The sequence below is a fragment of the Dipodomys spectabilis genome, unplaced genomic scaffold (genome assembly GCF_019054845.1).
Source record: "Dipodomys spectabilis isolate Male_0828 unplaced genomic scaffold, ASM1905484v1 ptg000138l, whole genome shotgun sequence".
Lineage (NCBI taxonomy): Eukaryota > Metazoa > Chordata > Mammalia > Rodentia > Heteromyidae > Dipodomys > Dipodomys spectabilis.
In genome coordinates, this window is record NW_024870815.1 from 14,467,849 (window position 1) to 14,491,309 (window position 23,461).

General features: G+C 38.5%; 1 non-coding gene and 1 pseudogene across 1 annotated transcript; one reads left to right on the forward strand and one right to left on the reverse strand.

Moving 5' to 3' along the window:
• Nucleotides 1-13,645: 13,645 nt before the first annotated feature.
• Nucleotides 13,646-13,769, reverse strand: LOC122117044. Its single transcript, XR_006149066.1, has one exon. It is a non-coding gene; the product is annotated as a U6atac minor spliceosomal RNA (small nuclear RNA).
• A 7,847-nt stretch (nucleotides 13,770-21,616) lies between these two features.
• Nucleotides 21,617-22,719, forward strand: LOC122116952 (annotated as a pseudogene).
• Nucleotides 22,720-23,461: the final 742 nt, after the last annotated feature.

A 23,461-nucleotide genomic window follows, 5' to 3' on the forward strand; every position in this document is an offset into this window, starting at 1 on the left:
ATGTATTGTTTCAATTTTTCTTTGCTATGGAAGGTTTTTATTTGGCCTTCAGTTATGAAGGAGAGTTTAGCTGGGTACAGTATTCTTGGTTGATAGTTGTTTGTTTTTAGGGCATGGCATACATTATTCCAGGCTCTTCTTGCTTTGATTGTCTCTGCTGAGAAATCTGAGGTGATTCTAATTGGTTTCCCTTTATAGGTGATTACCCTTTTCTCCTTGACAGCTTTAAGGATCTTTTCCTTGTTCTGAGTTGATCCTGTGTGGATTATAATGTGACGGTGGGATGTCCTATTCCGGTCTGGTCTATTTGGGGTTCTAAAGTCTTCTTGTATCTGAATAGGCCTATCTTTTTGCATGTTTGGGAAGTTCTCTGCTAGGATCCTGTTAAACAAATTTCCTAGACCATTAACTTCTGTTTCTAGGTGCTCCTCTACACCCATTATCCTTAGATTAGGCCTTCTGATGGTGTCTTCCAGGTGTTGGATATATCTATCATATTTCTTGGACTTGTCTTGGATGGTTGTATGTTCTTTCTCTATAATATCTAGGCTGTCTTCAATCCCTGAGATTTGATCTTCTGCATGGTCTAACCTGCTGTCAAGACTCTCTACTTTGTTTTTTATCTCTTTTCCTTCTAATTGGTCAGCTTTGATGGCTTCAAGTTCTTTGTTGAAGCTCTGTTTTAGGTCTTGTATGAATTTCTTTACTTCATTAATTTGGTGTTCAGTGTTTGTCCTCAAATCACTTAGTTGATTGGTTATGGTTTCTTTGGACTCCCATTCCTTCTGTTGGGTTCCATTCAGCATTCCCTTTGTGGTCTCCCTGACTTCCTTCAGCTCTTTGTTAATGGATTCCATGAATGCCTTTAGTGATCTTTGTGTGTTCTCTACCTGGTCTCTCAATTCCTGTATTACTCTTTGATTAGCTTCCTCCCATTCGTGGGATTCCTGCAGTTCTCTTTGAGTGTTCTCAGCCTGCTCACGGCATTCCTCCCTTTCTCTTTGAGTATTCTCAAGTTGTTCACGCAAATCCTGTATCAGTTTTTGAGTAGCTTCCTCACGCTTATGATATTCCTGTATAAACTTCTGGGATGCCTCCTCTCTCTCCCTATCACGCTCATACAGAGTCCTTTGTACGTTGTCAGACTTCTCATTTATCATGTTTGCCAGCAGTGTTTGTAGAGCTATTTGGGAACTCTCCTCTGGATTATTCATTATCTGTTCTAACCCCTGATTATCAAGATTGGGAATTGAGATACCCGAATTTGCCATTTTTCTTGTGTTTTTCCGGCTTACTCTGCCCATTTGAGATGAAGATAGCACCAATTTTGTGCTAGAACACTATCTTAAGGCAACCATCAACCAAAGTTTGCATTTGTACAGTCAATAGTCTACAGATACAATCTAGTTCAACAGATACATCTATTCGACATCAAACAACTATATGTTAAAGGACTTCGAACCGCAGAGAAGAATTTGGAAAACCAGAAATTATTAGGGTTAGGGAGAGATGTGGGTAAAAAATAGGAATAGATTGGTGTGGGGAGGCACAGGGAGAGTTAACTATGTCCTAATCACAATGCAGGAAATAGGTTGGGTAGGATGCAAGTAGAGAGAGAGAGAGAAAGAAGAAAGGGAAAGGGGAATGAAAAGAGACCAGAAAAAAAATAGAAACATAAAAATTAATGTTATTATATAGATTAAAAGACCATCTATTTAGAGAGGAATGTGAATATATTGAGAGAAAGGGAGGGACATAGAGGAGATGTGAAAAACTTTAAAAAAATGCTTAAAATATTATATAGGTATAAAGAGGTAGTACTGCTATTAATGAATTTAAGTCTCAGAGGTTTTGAATTGAGTAATAAATTTGTGGATTAAGTGTGTACACAATGGGGGATAGGGTCTACTAGTTAACTACGAGTTTGTCTGAGGATGTGCAGGACAAGAGTTAAGTCACATAAAGAAGAACAAAAGAGAGGAAAAGGTGGAAAGAATAGGAAAGTGAGAAGAAAAGATCAGAAGTTCAGTAGAGCTAGACAAAAAACAAAAAGATAATTAAGAAAGAAAGAAAAAGAGAAAGAAGATAAGAAAAGAAAGGAAAATGCACATTCACGTATTCCTAAAATAAAAATTATAAGAGGAGAAAAAAAAAAGTTATTGGAAAACAATTATTTTTTCAGAAGAGGCAAAAATTAAAGATTAATAAAAGTTTTAGAAAAGGAAAAAAAATTATATATATATATAAGGTAACAAAAAAAAAAAAAGAAGAAGAAGAAAAAAAAAAAGTTCTTTGATTTTTTTTTTGGGGGAGGGGTGGGAAGAATCCTGTATCTCCCTTTTGTCTGTAACCAGCCTCTTGTTGGAGTCTCTGGTCAGCTTGAGGTCCTGTGGCTTGATTGGTTTCTTAAGTCAGTTTGTTGGAACAGGCAGAAAAATGCTCTGCTTTACCCAAGATTTTGAGATCCCCCTCCCAGGTTAGTTTACTGAGAGGGTGATCTGCTTTGAGAATCACAAAAGAGGGGGATGCAGTGATGAGGCTAAGTTCTGGGTAGAGTTGAGGCTTTTCAACAAACAGTAGCTTTTCCCTGGGGCTATTTTGTGAAAAAAACTCACAGCACCCAGCCTGGAGCCATTCTCAGGGTTTCTGTTTTTCAATTGATTGTGGTGGCTGCTAGAGGGAGGGGCAGCCTCTGGCTCTGGTTACCCAGTGAGGAGAGCCACTCCAATGGCTGGCGCCTGAGCTGGGTGACTTTTCCCTGGATGGAACTGAGTCTGTGAGGTCACTTCGCCGTTAAGTTCTTGTGACCTGCTAAATGACTAGTTTTATTCCAAGGCCTGAGCTGGAGCTAGCCGCTCCTCCGAGCTTTGTCGGTATCCAAGATGGAGATCACCGGTGCTGGGGGGGAGGGGTGGCCTTCCCTCCTCTGCTCCCTGAGAAGGAGTGAGGACGTCGGGCTTCTACTCACGCCGAGTCTTGGATCCTGGGTCGTCTCTGGTCTGCAAAGTGCAGGATGAAGATGTCCGCTCCTTGTCGGTTCTTGCTGGTGTTGAGTAGAATCCGCTCGTCCGCTGCATCTGGCTCCTTCGTCCCGGACTGTGTCTCAGGTATGCCCCCGTGGCCGTGGTCGCTGCTGCGACCCTGCCGCTGCAGCGGCAGCTGCTGGCAAGCGCTCAGATGTGTCTGCTTGGCTTCCCCTCTCTTGACTAACTCTCTGTCCTGTGATGGCACACTTGGTGTGATTCTCTGGCTTGGGACTGTTCACTGGAACTCTGAAACTGCTTTCTATGCAAGAGCTTGTTCAGATTCCAGCTTCTCCTCCACCATCTTCCCAGAACTCTCTCTTCCAACTGCTACATTTAACCTCAGGATATAATTGATGCTAATTATATTGCTCCTTTACCACTCCAAGTCCGTCAGCATCTGGTCTAGGAGTTTGCCTTTTGGCCATTCATCCCTGTAGAGCCTGAAATCTTTGTAACCGTGCTCTTACTGAGTGGTGGTTTTGTAATTGCATTTATTTCTAAAATAGGACCAAATGCTAAACTGGATCAACTCGGTAGCCCAGGTGATCTCCTTGTCCCAATGATATAGAAGTCATCTGGCCTCCTATTGACGGTGGGGGCATTAGACTATGGTATGTATTTTCTCAGGATGAGCATCCTCTGCCATGACAACCCCCAAAATAACAAAGCAATGAGTGTTTATTGAGATTGCTTATGTTCCTGCTAGAGAAAGGTCCTTCCTTGGAACCATGGCTTCCAGAATGACTGAACATAGAGGAGCAGGAATGGCAAGCACAAATCCTCAAACAGTCCATAATGACTAGAACCATTTCTACTCAGATGCCTTGGTTCTGAAACTCATACATTTTACCTATTAAGTGTAGAACAGCAATGGCCACTGGATTATGTGCATATCATATCCTGTAGATTGGCACCTCATCCATGTAAGGTGTCTTCTCAAGTTGATGAAATACCTAATATAATTTCATTCTATTGTCCACCAAGTCTTGCAGTTTGGGGGTGGTATGTTGTGTGTACGACTACCAGATCAGGGAATCACCATTACACTTCTCTTCCCTGAAGCTGGTTCCTTTGTTCAAGACAATACATTGTTAATAGAGTACATCCTTCGTGAACCCTTGGCTGGTGACACTAGGCCAGGCACAGGTCAGCCTTCTCTGGAATACAAGGTGACTTTGTTAAAATGAAACACTATTCCTTTCTAGGTGGAGGTGAAGGGCAAAGTAAAAACTTACCCCCAAGTACCTGCTTGTTCTCTTTGAGAAATAGTATCTTGGTAGGGATGCAGCATTGATTTGAGGACCAACAGACTAGATTTTAGTATTTTTATTAGTATATATATATCAGTATATATTAGTATATATCAGTATATATCAGCATACATTAGTCTATGCTGATATATATCAGTATTTTTATTAGTCTCTGTGAATATACCGATTGTGCTGAGCCAATGAAAAAAAATCCCTTTCTATCACCTTATCCACATCATACAAAAGCCCATTGTCCAGCCTGTAGTGGGTGATGATACAGTCAGGCTAGGATGGATGCTGTCCAAATACTTCTTTGGCATCTCTATTGTATTGTGTGGCACAAAGTTACTTACATTCTGTGCCCAATAATAAAGGTCAAACCACCTACTTATTCCTCAGAAATCCTTATCACTAATCATTCATTCTTTCTCCTTTTAAGCTCCTGACCAACTAACTAAATCATTCACTACTTTTGAGGAATTTCTGTATTCCCAATCAGCTAGACCACTTATTATTGATTATGGATCTGAGACTATTTTAAGTTATACTTTCCAGTCCAACAAAGTGACTAAAATGGAACAATGACTGAGAGAATGTCCATATGGAAGGCTTCCTCTTACTACTGTCATTCAGTCCCACATTTTCATGGGACTGTAATGGAGTCCACTCTTAGCTTATGTCCGAATACCAAACTGGCATATCCATGAGCCAAGTTTAGGCTTTTGTCTCTTCCATCAACCATTTGTAAGAAAATACCAGGGGCTATAGTTGAGTGTTTAGAAAAGAAAGTGCTGGGAAAAAAATAACAACTGCAAACAAGAGTCTACTATGTAGCTTACATCTGTATTCTCACCTCAGTAAAATTCTATACTGAATCAACCATTTCCATTTTATAGTAGATTGTGTCTGAGTCCAACTTATGACTTGGTGAGCTGACAGTCACCAATTCATGAAAGATACAGTTGACTGGCCTCTTGATAGGGGCTGTATCAGGCCAGGATCTGTTCTTCACATGGTATCTGGTTCTCTTTTACAGGATCCTGCCTTGCAGTTCTTTCTCTGGGGATTTCCAGAAAGGCTCCGGGTAGTGTTTTCTGTGCTGAAGCTATTCCAGCACCATTGGATCTGCTGGACTGTAAAGCCCCACAAGTAGCACCGCTTGTTCCACATCCTGGACTTGCTATAGAACCATGTCTTCTTCTGTGATCAATACTGGTAATCTCTCTTCTCAATAAATGGCTCACAGCAGTCATCCGAAGTACATCCAAACCCTCAACCACATTTAGTATGCACTTCAAACATCCAAAGAAACTTACCAAGGAATGTGCTTCTTTCTTAGCGTCAAGAAGTGTGAAGTGGTTGAATGGCAGCTTCTTTGTACAACTACTGAAAGATCATAAAAATATTCAAAAAAGAAAAAAGTGTGAAGTGCAATTGAATGAAGATGTTCAAGCATCCTTGTAACACTGAAACCCATAAACAAGTTATTAATGTGAAAAGCTAAATCTTGTTATGATATTTCGTGTTCCATCTGGAGCATAAGGTCTTACCAAGGCATATAGATTGCTATTTCTAATTAAGAAGTTATTGATAGAGTGGACCAAAGCAATGATCTCCAGAACTTGCACATAATCTAGACTCTTCAGTTGATTTTGTGACAGAGACAAGAATGATCCGAGTCCAGGGGCTAAAACAGTAAATGAACACTGTGGTACGTTCCATGTATGTATGAGAGCACATCCTCATTTCTGACGGATGTTGAAGAGAATGCATGTGTCAGCTCACAAGCTTCATAGCACCCGAGGAAGTTGTGATCATCTCTACTCACAAAGACAGCCCACATGGCAGAGCAGCTGAAATTAGTTAAGTGTCTGTTACTCTACTGTCATCCCATCTTGTGCCACAAGTGTTTGAAGGAGCCAGACTGATCTATTCACTGGGGCGATCATGAAGGTTGCCATCCCTCCAGCCCTTAAAATTGTAGTCTTCCAGTCTCTTCAAAAAATGATATTGTCACTTATTTAATTTTTTTTTAAAGAAAAGGCAGTTTGACAAGCTTTTACCTGACTTCTCTGTTTTACAGTAGCTTTTACTTGAAGATAAAGCAACTAATGGGATAATTTTTCGCTAATGACTAAGTAAATTCATTTTGACCACGCATTCCACAATAGAGGAAACGACCATTGGTGGGACTCTAACCTCAATGAGCTCATTGAAATAGTCATAAACCAAGATTTAATTTCCTTTCCTATCCCATATGCCTTTATTATAATGGAGATGATTAAGAGAATTTGAGTCCCAAAGTATCAGACTAACTTAAACCCATATCCATCAGTCCTTGAAATGTTAGGACATGTCCCTTTAAGATGGGTATAGCTGTCTAAAGAAAAGGCAATAGGTCTCTGAAAGAAGAACTCAATATATCACTACTCTATGGGTACTAATTTGAGTATTGCTGAATCTTTTTCTATGGATCTCAGGATACTTCTTCAATGCTTAGGAATGATGGGATACTTTGTGACATTCATTGCTAGCATATAAATGGGATGAAGGAATGTGGTTTTCATTGGGGAAGCTGCCCACAACTTTCTGCTCATACATTTTATGATCTGCTCAGTGCACATATATTCCTCAATACCATCGTTTGAATACCTTCACTAAGATTTAATTTTTTTAATCCTCTTCTGCCTTTCCATTCTCTATAATATGCTGTATTCTATAATTACCAAACATCTACTGGAGGTAATGAAGTATATAATAAGCCCTCAGTTCCAGGGATAATTTCTTAAGAAAACCAAATAAACAGACTTCCATTAAGATTTATTTAAAAGGGAAAAAAAGAGCTTCCAGAGTATTCTGGGTTTTCCAAAGGCCTGTTTGAGGGTATTTCACATGTGATACTTAACCACATTGTGTCTGGCCTATGGATTTTGCACAGATTAAGTGGTCTGGGCTGTCAGCTTTAATTCTACCTGAGCCATTCACTTAACTTGTGAGGACAATGGGAAAGTCATGTGACCTCTTGGTGCTTTCAGATGTGTAAAACAAGATAAATAATGCAGAGCAAGATTCACGTGATGGTACAAGGACTGAATTTTTTGTTGGCCACTTAGAATTTTGAGACTCCTATCATTTGTTTTAGATAAGAACAGGACAATATAATGTGGATTTGTTTCTTCTCAGAAAAAAAAACAAAAATAAACAAATAAAAACTCTCCAATAAGCCTTTAAATGATGAAGAAAATGTATTATTGTTATGTTATACAATGTGGCAGCCACTAGACACTGTCAAGTTCATACAAGACAGTTAATGTGGCTGATTCATTCTTATTTTATTTGATTTTAATTAATTTAGTTTAAGAAGACATAGATAATTGGTGGATTTAGTAGTTACTGTATTTGCCTGTGTAGTTCTAGAAGACAATAATGTAGGTTCCATCCTTAGCTGTTGGATATTTATACTTTAGAACCTATAGGAACAAGTTCTATAAATGTATATAAGAAAGGTAATTATTTAATCAGAATCTATATACATGGTTTATAGCTGATAGCCAACCTCTAAATAACTATAACATTGAGTAACCAAATTATAGTAAAAAGAATGTGATATATCTCCCTTGACATGTGAAATACTCTATGTAAGTCATTCTTCAGTAACTTCCAGAGATATATAGAAAATTAACAATTGTTCTGAATGTGTAAATTAGAAGATTGAAAGGGGAAACAAGAAAAATAAAATCAAGGCAATTGTCCAAAGAATACAACCTGAATGCTATTGGGAGAATGAAAGTATAATTTAAACCTAATAGATTGCTAAGTAAGGACTCAAGCATATTCAGAAGAATCTCCATAAGACAGTTATTGGCAAACTATGAGACAAATCCTTGGTACAGGAGCTGTTCTTTTTCTTCTTTCTCTTCAGAATGGTCAAACGTTAGTCTAGAAAGCCTTTGGATTGAAAATAAAGGACTGTAGGTGCTGATTTGCATTCTTGACTTTCAGGTTCATGGTGATCTCATGAACTGGCCTTTGACAAACAAGTAGAATCTCAATTTCCCAAGGCCCCTATTATGCTAGAAGTGACATAATGAACTATTGTTATTTGTTGAACCAGAAAACTAGGGCAAAGCCTTAGTGGTAGCAAAAGCACTAAATCATGCTATGATCAACTGCAGAGTGATGCCTTGAAGCCCACAGAGCAGAAATAGGGTCACATTGGATCACATGGGTGCCTGGAAATGTCCCTTTCTTAGCTTTCTTACTCATTTGTCTCTTGAAATATTAATGAACTGAGCTGCCAAACTGTACCACCCAGAAAAAACTACTCATATAGCTTCACGTATAATAGAAGCATACATAAAAGACATATCAGAAAAGGCTTCTGGTTTGCTTTCTTTTTCTCAACAAGAACTAGTTGCACTTATAAAATGTTTTTGAATTTTTCCATAACTTTGCTGTGAAAGTCTTAGACATATTTCTCAAGAAAATAAGTGTTTTACTACAAATAATAAACTGAACTGACCATTCTTTTTAAATTTTTATTATCATCTTTAAGTAGTTGAACAAAGGAGTTGCCATTTAACAGAGTTGATCTTGAGCAATGTTACCCCTCTCAACATTTTCACCCATCCTTCCACTACCCATCCCTTTCCTCCCATTTCTTAAATTTGTAAGAAACTGAATTCTTGTCTACATTTCCCCCTCTTCTCTTTATTCATCTACCACTTTCCTGTTGGCTCCGCCCTACTCCTTTCAAGTTTCTGCTTTTTGGTGTTTTGTTTCGCTGAACTTTAATTTTGGCTCTCTAAGGATTTACATGATTTGAGATCACTCTTGAATCTACCATATTTCAGTGAGAACATTTGCACGCACTTGCATGCCACTCAACATATTTACTTATAAGTCCATAAACTAAATCTAGTTTTGATATATAAGGGGAAACATGCATCCTTTTTCTCTCTGTGCCTTACCTACTTCACTTTACATAATTTTTTCAAGTCTTTCCACTTCTTTACAAATGATGCAATATTATTACTTATGGAAGAGAAGATGGACTGATAATTCTAAATTAAGAGTTAGCTTATTTTTTTCTTCCAAAGTACTGCCAATAATTTCTAGTCCAGTAAGATTCCTATAATTAATAATGACAAGTACAATTTCTGTCTTGCAGCAGCTACATTAGGCATTAGGCATCGTTTGAATGAAGCACTTCAGATATCATTCAACTATGTATGTCTATTTGAATGCCAAAGAATAGCTTATCCTTGAGATTTAGCTCCTTGTATTCCAAATTAGTTTGGTACTTTCTAAATTAAGTAAAATCTTTGTATATCAGAATCTTTGTATATTCCATTTAGATGGTATTCTAATTTCTTATGCTGGTGACCTGTTTGATTGATGCTGAGATTGTGTTCAAAATTGGATTCTGATTCATGCCTGGAAACTTTACCACCTAAATCAATCCTCTGAAAGCCCTAAAGCCAAAGTGATTGTCAAGCTACATTCCTTAGATATCAGCAGATTATGCTACCAAATCCTGACATGCATTGGAAGACAATGCTTTATCATCTGGAATAATTAGATCTCAGAAAAGCTCAGAGAACTCTTGGCTTCCTCAAATACTTTTCACCTATTTTGCCAACATTAATAAAAGTAAAAATCTGTATTCTATATCAGTAGTCTAGCAGGAATGCAGAAAGGGAATTCAAGGGAATGTGGAAAGTGATCATAAAGAATGTAGTTCTAGGATCTATGCACAGGAAAATGCACACTCGATGTGAGCCTTTTGGCTAGAAGTATATAGCAACACAATCCAAATGTATTAGTAAATTCCAAAGACAGTAAAAATGTCTCTCTTTTGTATTGAATGTGGCTTGAAATAAACTGGCCACCATCCAGGGGTGTGGACATCCTTTTTGCTATGAACCTTTCCATTCCAATGACATATTTTATAATGGGATTTGACATATAATACAAACATAGTTCCTAAAGCATGTAATATCTATCTCAAGGACTAACTATATTAAAATTAATACAGCTTATTTCCTCCATTTTAAATCTATGTATTGTCCTACCAATTGTTACCAACTGGTTTTCTAATGTTAATGATCTTTATAGGATGATTGGATAATACCAATTTATATTTTTGGTGCCGGGGGTCATTTTCACTAGAATGTAGTAGATTGCTCAAAAAGACATGGTTGGCTAATAAAAGTTAGATGTCCATTTGTAAGATTTGTCAATATTTTTTGAATGCACAGAATAATGTGTTAGAAATTTGAAAATTCTGTTTATCACATTTGAGAAAAATAGGGTAGTTGAACTTAGGACTTTCATATTCTGAAGTCTGAACTCAATTTCAGATACTTTGATGAGGTAATATACTTACTCGTAAATTGTTGAAATGACATTAAAACAATGCTATCTATTCACAATTTGTGAATAGAATCATACTGAAATGTGCATACTTTTTACATAATCCATAACTCGAATAGGCAAATAGTTTTATAGGCAAACTAAAGATAAGACTTTCTTTAAGTGACTGAGAATATAGCTTTACTTTCCTTGTAGTACAATTCTACCTAAGAGAAATTGAGCAGAGGGCTAGCTATACTGATTGCAAAACTGTATCTTTGGGCTTTAAGATAACAGTTAAAATTCCAGGAGAAGTGTTCATACCTTTACGCTTCTTTTGTAGGTAGGAATTTTATAGGTAGAAATTCATATACTTTCGTGTGTGTGTGTGTGTGTGTGTGTGTGTGTGTGTGTGTGTGTATTGATGTGACTAAAGCTGAGCATTTGGTTTTTAAACCTTTGGAAATGGTTTGCACGAAGAATTTGGAGGAGCTTGGAGAGGTGGCCAGAGTTACTGCTGTAAGCAGAGAGTAGTGGGTGTTTCTAGTGGGTATTAAACAAGAGCATGATGAGGATAGAAATGTGGAGAGTAAAGAGTAGGCTTAAAAGATTTCAGATAGGCCTAAGGATTCTTGGCAACTGGAAGAGTGATCATCCATGTTACCTACTGGCAAAAAGTTTATCTACAATTTACATGTTCTGAGATTTTGTGAAAGGTTGAGTTTAAAGTGACAGAATAACAATCTGGTATAGGAGATTTCAAGGCAGCCCAGCCACCAGCCTGTAGCATGGTTATTGCTCTCTCTTTCTGGCGAGGCTTACAGTGGGAATTCGGAGCAAAGAAAAGACTTTTGACAGAAACTCTTTTGAATAATTTGAAGTTTGTCAGATAGATCCAAGTAAAGTTGAGTCTAAGAAAGTCATTATTTTCTAAAGAGATTGGCAACATTAAAAAGAAGCCAAGCATTTTTTGAGGACTCTGCACACTGCTTTCCAGAGTGGTTGAACAAGCTTAAATTCCCATCAACAGTGTAAGAGAGATTCTTTTGGCTCCATCTCACCAACGTTTGTTACTGGTTTTCTTGATAATGGCCATTCTAACTGGTATGAGGAAGAATCTCAGCATTGTTTTTATTTGCAATTCCCTTTGACCAGAGATGTTGAACATTCTTCATTTTCACTTGTTCTTCTGAAAAGTACCTTTATATTGACTATAGCACTAAATATATTTGTCAATATATTTTTCACAATTCTCATTCTCTTAGAATTAATTCTTCAATGTAGAACTTTACTTCTGGGATATTCACATTTAATTTATTTTTAATTATGTAATTTACCTAAAAATCCAATCGATGTATACCACTTTGAAGTATAAAGTTAATGAGTTTTGATAAATGTGTTCAGACAAACATACTCATGTAACTCCCATTAAACAAGATACAGGTTATATTATATACAAAGTTGATTTGTGAGCATTTATAGTCAACTCCAACCTCACCATTAGTCTTAGAAAATCACTTGCTCAAAAAAAAAAGAAAAAGAAAAGAAAATCACTTGTTCATCAATGTTGATTTGAGTTTCTTTGTTCCAATATTCATAGGAATGGAGTCCTATAATATGAGCCATTTTGTGTCCAGCTTCTTTCATTCAGCATGATTTTTGTATTAATCTACATTATTGTATTTATCTGTAGCTCATTCTTCTCATAATGAACAATGTTCCATAGTATGGCATTTACCTGGTCATAAAAATTTGAGTCAGTTCCAGCTTAGACGATGATGAATAAAGATGTCTTTGTTTACATGAAAGTATTTGTAAGAAGTTTTATTTCTCTTGGGTAGATATATTAGAATGTAATTACTGAGTTGGGTTATAAATATGCCTTTATATAAACCTGCCTGATTGTTTTCTTTTTTTATTGTGAGAATACCATACAGAGGAGTTACAATTACATGGGCAAGATAACAAGTACATTTCTTATCAAGCATTGTTGCCTCCTCATTGTTTCCCCAGCCTGATTGTTTTCTAAAGTGAATTTTCCATTTTGTATACCTACAGGGAATGTGGGAATTTATATTTCTTATGTCCTTATCAATACTTGCTTTTGTCAGTCTCCTATGTTTTAGATACTTTTTGAGATGCATCATATAGTATTTCATTGTGCTTTGCACTTGTATTTTTCTGATAAATAGTATTGTTTAATCCATTCTCATGTGCTTATTTGTCATTTTTATGTCTTCTTTTGGCATGTCTATTCTGATTTTTCCTCTTTCTAACTGAGACATTTCTATCCCTATATTGTAATTATTACATATTCTGAGTACAACTTCCATGAAAAATATACATGCTGTAAATGTTTACACCCAGTCTATAACTTTTCTTTTCATTTAAAAATATCACATCTTTTACAAACTGAAAGGGTTTTTTAGTGTTGAGTTTATAAAATTTTTAACGGATCAGGATTTTTGCATTCTGTTTAGGAAGTCATTTACTATTTCAAAGTTATGAAGACTTTTTCTTCTAGCAGTTTTATATTTTTAGTTTTTGTGTTTAAGTTTCTGATCCATTTTGAAATATTTTTTACATGTGTGTAAATTTTATCTATAGTACAGGCTTTAAAAAAAAAGACTTTCCAGTACTGTTTTCTTTAAAAGATTGTCTTTCCCTACTACATTGCTTTAGCATATATGTTGAAGATCAATTGTCCAATTGGTCATACTGTTGTATTTTATTAACCTACATGTAAACATTTTTCATTAATTATTTTGTGGTTTTTTAATAGTTTGCAAAAGGATTTCAATCCAACATCTCAATTGCTGTGTACAATGCATCTTAATCAGTGAAACCAATCCATCACTCACCCCTCATCTCTCCCATCCCCACCTGTTTTCTCAAGTTTCCTAGTTCAGTTTTAACATATGTATTACATATCTGCCTCAGAGAAGGCATGATCAGTTTCTTAGTATTTATTTTGTTGTCTGTTAATTGTACAATGAGATTGCAGCATGGAAAACCAGAATGCATTGTTTAAACACCACAAAATGGTTGGCAGCGCATTAAGCATATACACATTATCAGTACCAAGGGTTTTGTCCATCCTTGCCAAAAGGAGTGAAAGCTGCTCTCTTCTGTACAACACTACATGTTCACTATGCCAGTCATCAACTATCTTACTTGTTCTTGTCCTGACGTAAGTTTAGAAGTAGTGTGAGCTTTCAACTCTCGAGTTATTTTTTTCAACTTTGTTTTAATAATTGCAAGACCATTGCACAAATATAAATATTTGAAGTCATTTGTGCTGTCTTCTAAAATTGCTGCCCATTTGAATTGGTCTAAGATGAGTAAGTGTCAATTTGGGGAAAATTTGCATGGCAGCAATACCGAGTCTTCCAATCCATCAGAACATTTCTCCAAATTTTAAAGTTCTACTTGAGTTTTCCTAGAAATAGTTTTAACACTACAATGTTATCATCTTACATACATTTTTATATTTACCTATAAATGTTCCATATTTTAGGGCTAATAAAAAATGAAAATTTTGACATTTTATTTTCAAATTGTTTATACTTAGTATATGAAAATGTGATTGAATTTTGTATATTAATATCACATTAAAGAATTTTCTAAATTCCCTTTTTCAGTAATGATCTATTTCTTAGTATTTTTATAGATATAATCATATATTCTGAAAATTTTTTAAAATCCTATTTTTCAGTCTGTATGTTTCTTGTTTTATTTGCTTGTCATTTTCCACAGGTCATGATATTTAATAAAATGACAAATAGAAATTATAAAATTGAACAGCCTTGCCTTATTTCTTCTTTTTTGGCAGAACTGGGCTTTGAACTCAGGACCTTGTGCTTACTAAACAAGTGTTTTACCACTTGAACGATGCTCCCAGTCATCTCTATTTTCATTATACTTTGAATTAAGTCATTTTTCCTCATGGTAGCCTGAACCAGGGTTCATTTTGTACCTGTTAACATAAGGTCTTGTGACTTTTCAAACAGAATGGCCTTGAGCTATAATCCTCTTACTCGCTGCCTCCTGAATAACTAGGATTAAAGACATGAGCCACTCCATCTAGTTGCCTTCTTTCTAATCTCATAAATCAGTCCTTCAGGAATTGTGTTGCTTATAAATTTTCATAGATGCCATTACCAGTTTGAAGAGTTTCCATACATTTCGTTTGACAAATAACTGTTTTGAATGATGTTAAACTTAGTCAAATATTTTTTCTTCATTTGTTAAAACAATCATATTGTTTTATTCCACATATTGTTTATTTCAATAATATAGTGTATTACACTAAGAGATTTTTTTGAATGTCAAAACAACCTTTTATTGCTGAGACAGATCCTACATGGCCATAGCAAATTGTCTTCAGACATAACTGAATCCAATTTGCAAAAATTCTCATACAATGAATTTGTCAATTTCATACCACTTTTTCCCCTAAAGACAACATGCTAAGACATGGAACAAAATGGTGGACTATACAAGTTTTGGGGGACTATTATCTCTCCAGATAGTACCTTTAGCATCTTGGTCACGATCTCTTCTCAGAAGCCTAAGTTCCATAAATATATATATATATAATTGTTATTGTAAAGGTGTACAGAAGGGTTACAGTTATGTAAGTCAGGCAATGTGTACTCTTCCATCAGAAAGAACAATATTGTACCATTAGGAAGAAAATGAAAAATCTTGAGGAAAAAATGTATTAAGCAAAGTAAGCCAGACCCCAAAGAACACTGCTTCCCTCATTTGTGGTAACAAGAAGGTGCTTATAAACCTACAAGTGAGCACACTAGATGGTAAAAGAAACTGCACTAACACATGATAAATTATACGGGTCCTTAGACATTCACACAGTAAGACCAAAGTCCCTTCTTCATTATCCCAAATTTTTCCTTTTAGTTTCCCAGCTTGGAGGTCTGTTTGCTATAATCATGATCTCTGGGTTACCTCTGAGTTGCTTTTCTGCTTTTCCAGTTTTTCAACTGTTCTCTGACTGATATCCTGAATTCAAGTTTATCTACTATGGTTACTCTGTTCTTGACAGAATCTACCTGAAATGGCCATTTGCTGAAAGACAACAGGTCAACCTATGTCTTGTGCTGAGGAAAATGATGACAACTTGGAGTGAGTCCTTTGATGAGGTAGAGTTAAAACTGATAGATGATGCAAAAGTGGGTATTACACTGAACTCTACAAATTCTCAGTAGCAGCATTTGTGTAATTTCTGGTGGCCAAGTTGTAAGAGGCCAAGATAGGTCAAATATGTGAGATGATTAGAGGTTGCTGAGTGCATGAAGCAAGGTTATCGAAAATGCTGCCAGAAAAGTTTTTCATCAGAAAAGCACTTTGAATAAAATCCAGGACACAATAAAACTTTTTGTTTCCCCAGAGAAATTTAACTGCATAAGCATATAAGTAGACAATGAGAATAAAGCTATTTTATACAAGGGTTTAGAAGTAATAGGACTACCCTGTTCTTTCAAATTGGTCTCAAGTCTCGATGTAATGGTAAGTCATTATCATATGATCAAATATTTTTTGAGTCATCATTTGGATTCTGTTTAGGTTACATTTAGTTAATAAAGAAATAAATAGCTGAACTCTGCCTTGCCTTTCCTATCGCATTCCTTGTGCCAAATACTCAAGGCTCAGGGAGGGCCCCTGCAGCACAAAATCTTGCAGATTCCCAGAATAAGCACTGACTCTGTAATCTCTCATGAAATGACACTCCAGAGAACTACCTTACCCGAGCTGACAGCCTCCCTTACTATTTGCTATTGCAAAATATGACTGAGGGTAATTCATACTCCTGTTGTACGTAATTATGGATTTTTTAAATGGTTTTCCACAAAAAGGTGATAGACACCCTATTCATCAGAGTTCCTTTAAGTCGAATCACTTTCATATGTAGAAATTGTCAGTTAGGGGGGCTGGGAAGGTGGCTCAGTGGTAGAGCGCTTGCCTTGCATGCCTGAGGCCCTGGGTTCGATTCCTCAGCACCACATAAGCTAAAAAAAAAAAGCCGGAAGTAGTGCTGTGGCTCAAGTGGTAGAGCGCTAGCCTTGAGCTGAAGAGCTGAAGGACAGTGCTCAGGCCCAGAGTTCAGGCCCCACGACCGGACCAAAAAAAAAAGAAATTGTCAGTTAGGATACAGCCCCTCTAATACAAACACTAATCCTTCAGAGATTGGCTCCTCCCTTCTTCCCTGCCAAGTTTGTTTCTTCCTTTGACATCTTTTAGCACTTATATATTTCAAATGGATCCAGAAAGTTCTTTGAGTTCTCCATACAATTTTGTTACAGGTAGGGGAATGGTGTCTTCTAGTATCCTCAGAAAGTATACTGCTTTGTTTGAAATACTCACAATAGTTTTAATCATTTAGAGATTCTGATCTGAATAAAACTAACTTCATTCAAATAAAACCAAAAGGAAAAAATATTATGTCTTGGATTGAGTTCTTCTGTTCTCTCTCCTCCAGAGTCTTCTTCATATCTCCGCTGCCTGCCTCCCCATCTGGGTGTTCGGGACCAGGGCTTGTTTGCTGAAACTTTGAAGGTAAGGGATAAGGAATTGGTACTGGATATGCCCGTGTCTTGCCCTCAGACATTGAACAACTTGAAGAATAGTGTATAATAACACATCCTGTAAATGAGATTTTCATTTTAGGTAAACTAAGAACTACGTTTGTAAAAGAACTTGTACTCGGATGGATAATTAACCCATGTACCTGAGTTTTCCATTACTGTGTACAAACTACCTACAAACATGGTAATTTGACCACTAGTCTATTTGTTCATGGTTTTGCTCTCTGAACATGGATATGGTGGAATGTTTTTTGGGGGGGTTCCATTTATCATCTTTCAGTCTGTAAAAACTGAGGAGCTGATTGATATTAGAAAACTAAGATGTACTTATGCACACCTATAGGGATTATTTTTGACAATAAATCTACAAAGATAGCAACTGTTATGGTTTCTTATAATCTGTAGGGAGTCGTATACGTCAATAATCCCAGCTACTAGGTAGGCAGAAGTAACAGGATCATGGTTTGGAGTCAGTACAAGCAAAAAGACTAGCAAACCTTTCACTAAATCAAGCCAGATATAACAATGTCCACATGCAATCCTATGCAGTCTAGGCCAATGCGAGAGACCCTGTCTGAAAGACAACACTAAAAGCAAAGGATTTAGGGCATTGTCTCAAGCGGAAGAGTGACTGCTTGGCAGGCAAGGGGCTCTGAGTTCAGTCTCCACACTGAAGGGGAAAAAAAGGAAAATAAAAAAAACAAGAAATAGGAAAGGAAATGGATGGGTGAGGAAGCTAGTAATTAGACCATTTCTTCTTCCCTAGTTTCACAGGTGCAGTATTTCCACTGGGGTATCTTCTCTTCCTTGAAGATACTTGAGCATTGTATCCTCCCACCCACACCTGATAGCTGCATTCTACCTTATAAATCCCTGGTCTCAGTCCCACTCCCACTTTAGCCTCACCCAAACTAAACCGGAAGTCGATGTCAGTTGCTTGAGAACACTTTTCTTATTCAAGGTTTTATTCTTGGTATTTGGCAATAAATGATAAGCACATACCTGTAAAAGTATGACTAAATGCCAGTATCATCATTGAAAGTAAGATATAAAAATGACACTCCTTGCTAATGGAATGTCCATAACTATATAACAGAAGTCATTCAAAGGAGTCATTGTAATGAGTCATTACAATGAGATAATGGCAGTATTTGATAAAAATCCATTGCTTCTTAAATATATTTTCACTAAAGAGAAGCAGAAGATATCAGAATAAAATGCTTTAGTAAAGAAATGTGAAATAATAGTGTGACAATGCAAGTTTGTTCATTTGTTAAACCATTTCAGAATATATCAAACACCTAACAAAATCTTTTAAGGCAAGAATATTTTATCTAAGTTTATTTTAACCATACATGATCACAAACTAGTTGCTAATAAGATCACAAGCTAGTTGCTAATAAGCTGCTAAGTTACTACATAGATATCATGATACACAAATCAAGAAATGAGAAAATATTCTCAGAGAAAAAATATGTGGAAGAAATTTTGAGTGGCACTGTTTTTTGTTTGGTTGGGTTTTTTTAATTGTTGGTGGTGGTCGTGGGGCTTGGACTCAGGGCCTGGACACTTTCCCTGAGCTCTTCTCTGTTCAAGGCTAGTGTTCTTCCACTTTGAGCCACAGTGTCACTTCTAATTTTCTGGTGGTTAATTGGAGATAGTCTCATGGGGACTTTTTAGCTCAGGTTGGCTTTGAACCACAATCCTCAGATCTCAGCTTCCTGAGTAGCTAGGATTCCAGGCATAAGACCCCCAATGACAGTCTCAGTAGAGTATCTTTTAAAGGATTTTAAGAATAGAGCAAAAAAAATAGGATTAGGTTGAGAGAAGAGTTAAACTGAAAGGCAGTTGTGACAAATGCCCTCTGGAGAGTCATGGAACTGACTCACCCTTCAGAACTGTCTTTAAATAAAAGACAGGTCCAGGATTTTGACTCCACTGACAAGTTACTGGATAAAAACCAAAGCCCAAGAGAAAAGTGTAGTATTGAACTTACTATTGAGCACATTTGAAAACATAAGTATACACAACCATTTTCTGAATAGGATTCCAATTGCTCAAGAAATAAGAACAAGAATTGACAAATAAGGCCTTCATTAAACTAAAAAGTTTTTATAAATCGAAAGAAACAAACATCAGATTAAAGATACAGCAGACAGAATTAGAGCAAACATATCAGCTTTTTATCAAAAAATTAGAGTTCAGTATATATAAAATATCTCAATTAATTAAACACAGAAGCAAATGATCAAATTAATAAATAGGCAAATGGGTCTCAAAAAACACAAAAAGCCAATATGTATGCAAAGAAATGTTCAACATCCTTAGACATCAAAGAATACCAATCAATAATGCGTTGAGATTCTATCTCACCCCAATCAGAATGGCTATCATCAAGGGAAGAAACAATGACAAATGCTCGAGAGAAGGGAAGTTGAGAAGGAAACTTTATCTATTGTTGATGGTAATATAAATTAGTACTGTCACTATGGAAATCAGTATGAAGGCCCCTCAAAAACTGAAAAATGAGAACTAACTTAAAATCCCACTATATTAGCTTTAGGCATTTATCACAAAGGATATAAGTCAGGATACGACAGAAATATGTGCACTTCCATATTTAGAGATTATTCTTCTCAATAGTCAAACTACAGAATTAGCTGTGTATCCATCAGCTGCTGAATGCATAAAGAAGTGCTATCTGTCTGGAATGCAGTATATTATTTTGCCACAAAAAAAAGTGAAATTGGGTAGTTTGCAGGAAAATGGATGGAGCTACAGGTCATGTTAAGCAGAGGAACTCATCCTATAAGACTTGCATTGACATGATGCCAAAACAAGACAAAGACAAAACAAAAAGTGGAAAACTTTGATGAACACAGAGGCAAAATTTCTTGACAAAATACTATCAAACCAAATTCAACAGCACATCATAAAGATTATACACCACCGGGGGTGTTGGTGGCTCATGCTACTCGGGATGCTGAGATCAAAGAGTTGCAGGTGGAAAACAGTCCCAGTAGTCCATGAAACTCCATCTCCTCCAATTAAAAGTCAAACTGGAGGTGAGGCTCAGGGGACTGAGAACCAGCCATGAGCAGGCAAGCCAAGCTACAGCATGAAGCACTGTATTTTAGTCTCTGTACCAGAACACACGTGCGCGCACACACACACACACACACACACACACACACACACAGAGGAAATTATGTGCCACAGTCAATATAGGATTCATCTTATAATTCAAGGGTAGTTCAATATATGCAAAAAAATCTTCTTACAAAACATGAATGAATTGAAGGACAAAACCATATAATCATCTCAAGGTAGACCCATCGCAACAATGAGATGTAGAAGTCCTTATGTCGAAAAACGAACTTTACAACTTTTGTGGTGGTGGTGGGGCGGGGGGGGGGGGGGGGGGGGGGGGGGGGGGGGGGGGGGGGGGGGGGGGGGGGGGGGGGGGGGTTGGGAAGGGATGGAAAAGGGAAACAAAGGAGGAGGCAACAATGCTTGATAAGAAATGTACTCATTATCTTGCCCATGTAATTGTAACCCCTCTGTATGGTATTTTCACAATTAAAAAAATGAAAAAAAAGAAAGATAAAGAAAAGGTATTTGATAAATTTTTATATATCTTTGTCTTTAAAGCCTTTATAAATTAAGAATAGAAGAAGCATACCTCATGATAATAGAGATTACATATGACAATGTCACAGCTACACTATGCCACATTGGGGGGATGGGGACTTTGAATGTTTCTTTAAAGATCTAGAATATTCACTTTCAAAACTCATATTCCACACACTCCTGGAAATCTTTGTCAAAGCATTAAGACAAAAGAAAAAAGAGGAGGGAGCCTATAATCTGAGCTACTCATGAGACTGAGATCTGAGGATCACGGTTCAAAGCCAGCCCAGGCAGGAAAGTCCGTGAGACTCTTATCTCCAATAAACCACCAGAAAACTGGACGTGGTGCTGTGGCTCAAGTGGTAGAGTGTTCGCCTTGAGCTGAAGAGCTGAGGGACAGCGCCCAGGCCCCCCGTTCAAACCCCATGACCAACAAAAAAAGAAAAAGAAAAAAGGGAAAAAGAAAAGGAAAAAGAAGGGAGGAACTGTTGGTGGATGACTTTTGTATGTAGAAAACCCAAAAGAATCCATTAAAAAAAACGTCGAAGCTGGGGGCTGGGAAGGTGGCTCAGTGGTAGAGCGCTTGCCTAGCATGCAGGAGACCCTGGGTTTGATTCCTCAGCACCACATAAGCAGAAAAGGCCAGAAGTGGCTCTGTGGCTCAAGTGGTAGAGAGCTAGCCTTGAGCTGAAGAGCTGAGGGACAGCGCCCAGGCCCAGAGTTCAGGCCCCACCACCGACCAAAAAAAAAAATGGTGTCACTGGCCACCACCTGCCCAGGTCCGCGTCCTCCACCGCTCCGTCCTCCCGCCGCCCCGTCCTCCCGCGGCTCTGTCCTCCACCGCTCCGCCGTGGAAGAGGAAATTGCGGTGCTCGTCATCTACGACGGCTCCGGCGTGTGCAAGGCTGGCTTCGCCGGCGACGACGCCCCGCGGGCCGTGTTCCCCTCCATCGTCGGCCCACCCCGGCACCAGGGCGTCATGGTCGGCCCACCCCGGCACCAGGGCGTCATGGTGGGCATGGGGCAGAAGGACTCCTACGTGGGCGAAGAGGCCCAGAGCAAGAGAGGAGCCTGACGCTGAAGTACCCGATCGAGCACGGCATCGCCACCTACTGGGACGACATGGAGAAGATCTGGCTCCCGAGGAGCACCCGGTGCTGTTGAGCCATCCAGGTCCTACTGTCCCTGCGCGCCTCCGGCCGCACCACCGGCATCGTCATGGTCTCCGGTGGCGGGGTCACGCACATGGCGCCCATCTACGCGGGCTACGCCCTCCCGCTCGCCATCTTGCGTCTGGACCTGGTAGACTACCTCATAAAGATCCTGACCCAGCAAGGCTACAGCCAAGCGGGAGATCGTGCGGGACATCAAGGAGAGGACTTCGAGCAGGGGATGGCCACGCCCGCATTTTCTTCCTCCCGGGAGGAAAATCGCGCAGGCGATCGCGCTCTTCCAGCCTCCTTCCTGGATCTGGAGTCCTGCGGCATCCATGAAACCACCTTCAGCTCCATCATGAAGTGTGATCGTGAAGTGTGACGTGGACATGCGCAAGGACCTGTGTGCCAACACCGTGCTGTCCAGGGCGCCATCATGTATCCATGCAGAAGGAGATCACTGCCCTGGCTCCCAGCGCCATGAAGATCAAGACCATCGCCCCCCCTGAGCGCAAGTACTCCGTGCGGATCGGCGGCTCCATCCTGGCCTCCCTGTCCACCTTCCAGCAGATGTGGATCAGGAGTTCAACGAGTCGGGCCCCTCCATCGTCCGCCGCCAGTGCTTCTAGACGGACTGAGCAGGTGCCCGGCACCTGCTGCGTGAGCGGATTCTGAAGTACCGATTTGCCCTGCAAATGTCATCACGGGGTTGTAGAACTCGCTGCCGACTTTGACCTTGTATTCAAGTTACTGTTCCCTTGGTATACGTTTAATACCCTGTGCATATCTTTGATTTCAGCCCCACAGCCCACATGGCTCCTGAGCGCACTGGGGGAGAGGCCCAGGCCTGGCGGCTCTGGAGCGCCCCGCAGCTGGGTACTAACGGGTCAGAGCTGATGGTTCCAGGATTGCTAAGGCTGGCAAGCATCCCTGAACCAGTTGCCACTTCAGTCTTGCCAGTCACACTGGGTGGGAAAGTCCGAGCCTTAGAACCAGTTCCGTTCTTCACTGGTGTTTCCCTCCCGAGCACTGTGGGTTGTTACTCGTCTTGAGTTGGAAACGATTTGCATTTACATTTATTCATTTAATTTATGTAAGGTTTTTTGTACTCAATTCCTTAAGAGAAGACAGCAGATTTTGGTTTTCTACTGTTATGTGAGAACATTAGGCCCCAGCAACACGTCATTGTGTAAGGAGAAATAAAGTGCTACAGTACAAAAAAAAATGTTGAAGCTCAAAGAATTTCAGAATTTAATACAGTCTCTTCAGAAAATGGTGCTGAGAAAAGTGAACATATAAATACAGAAAGATGAAACTTAAACCTATCATCCCACCATATACAAAAATAAATACAAAATAGATCCAGTAACTAACTGTATAACCTGAAACGGTGAAACTACCAGAACAAAATGTATGAAAATCACTGTAAGATATTGTGACCG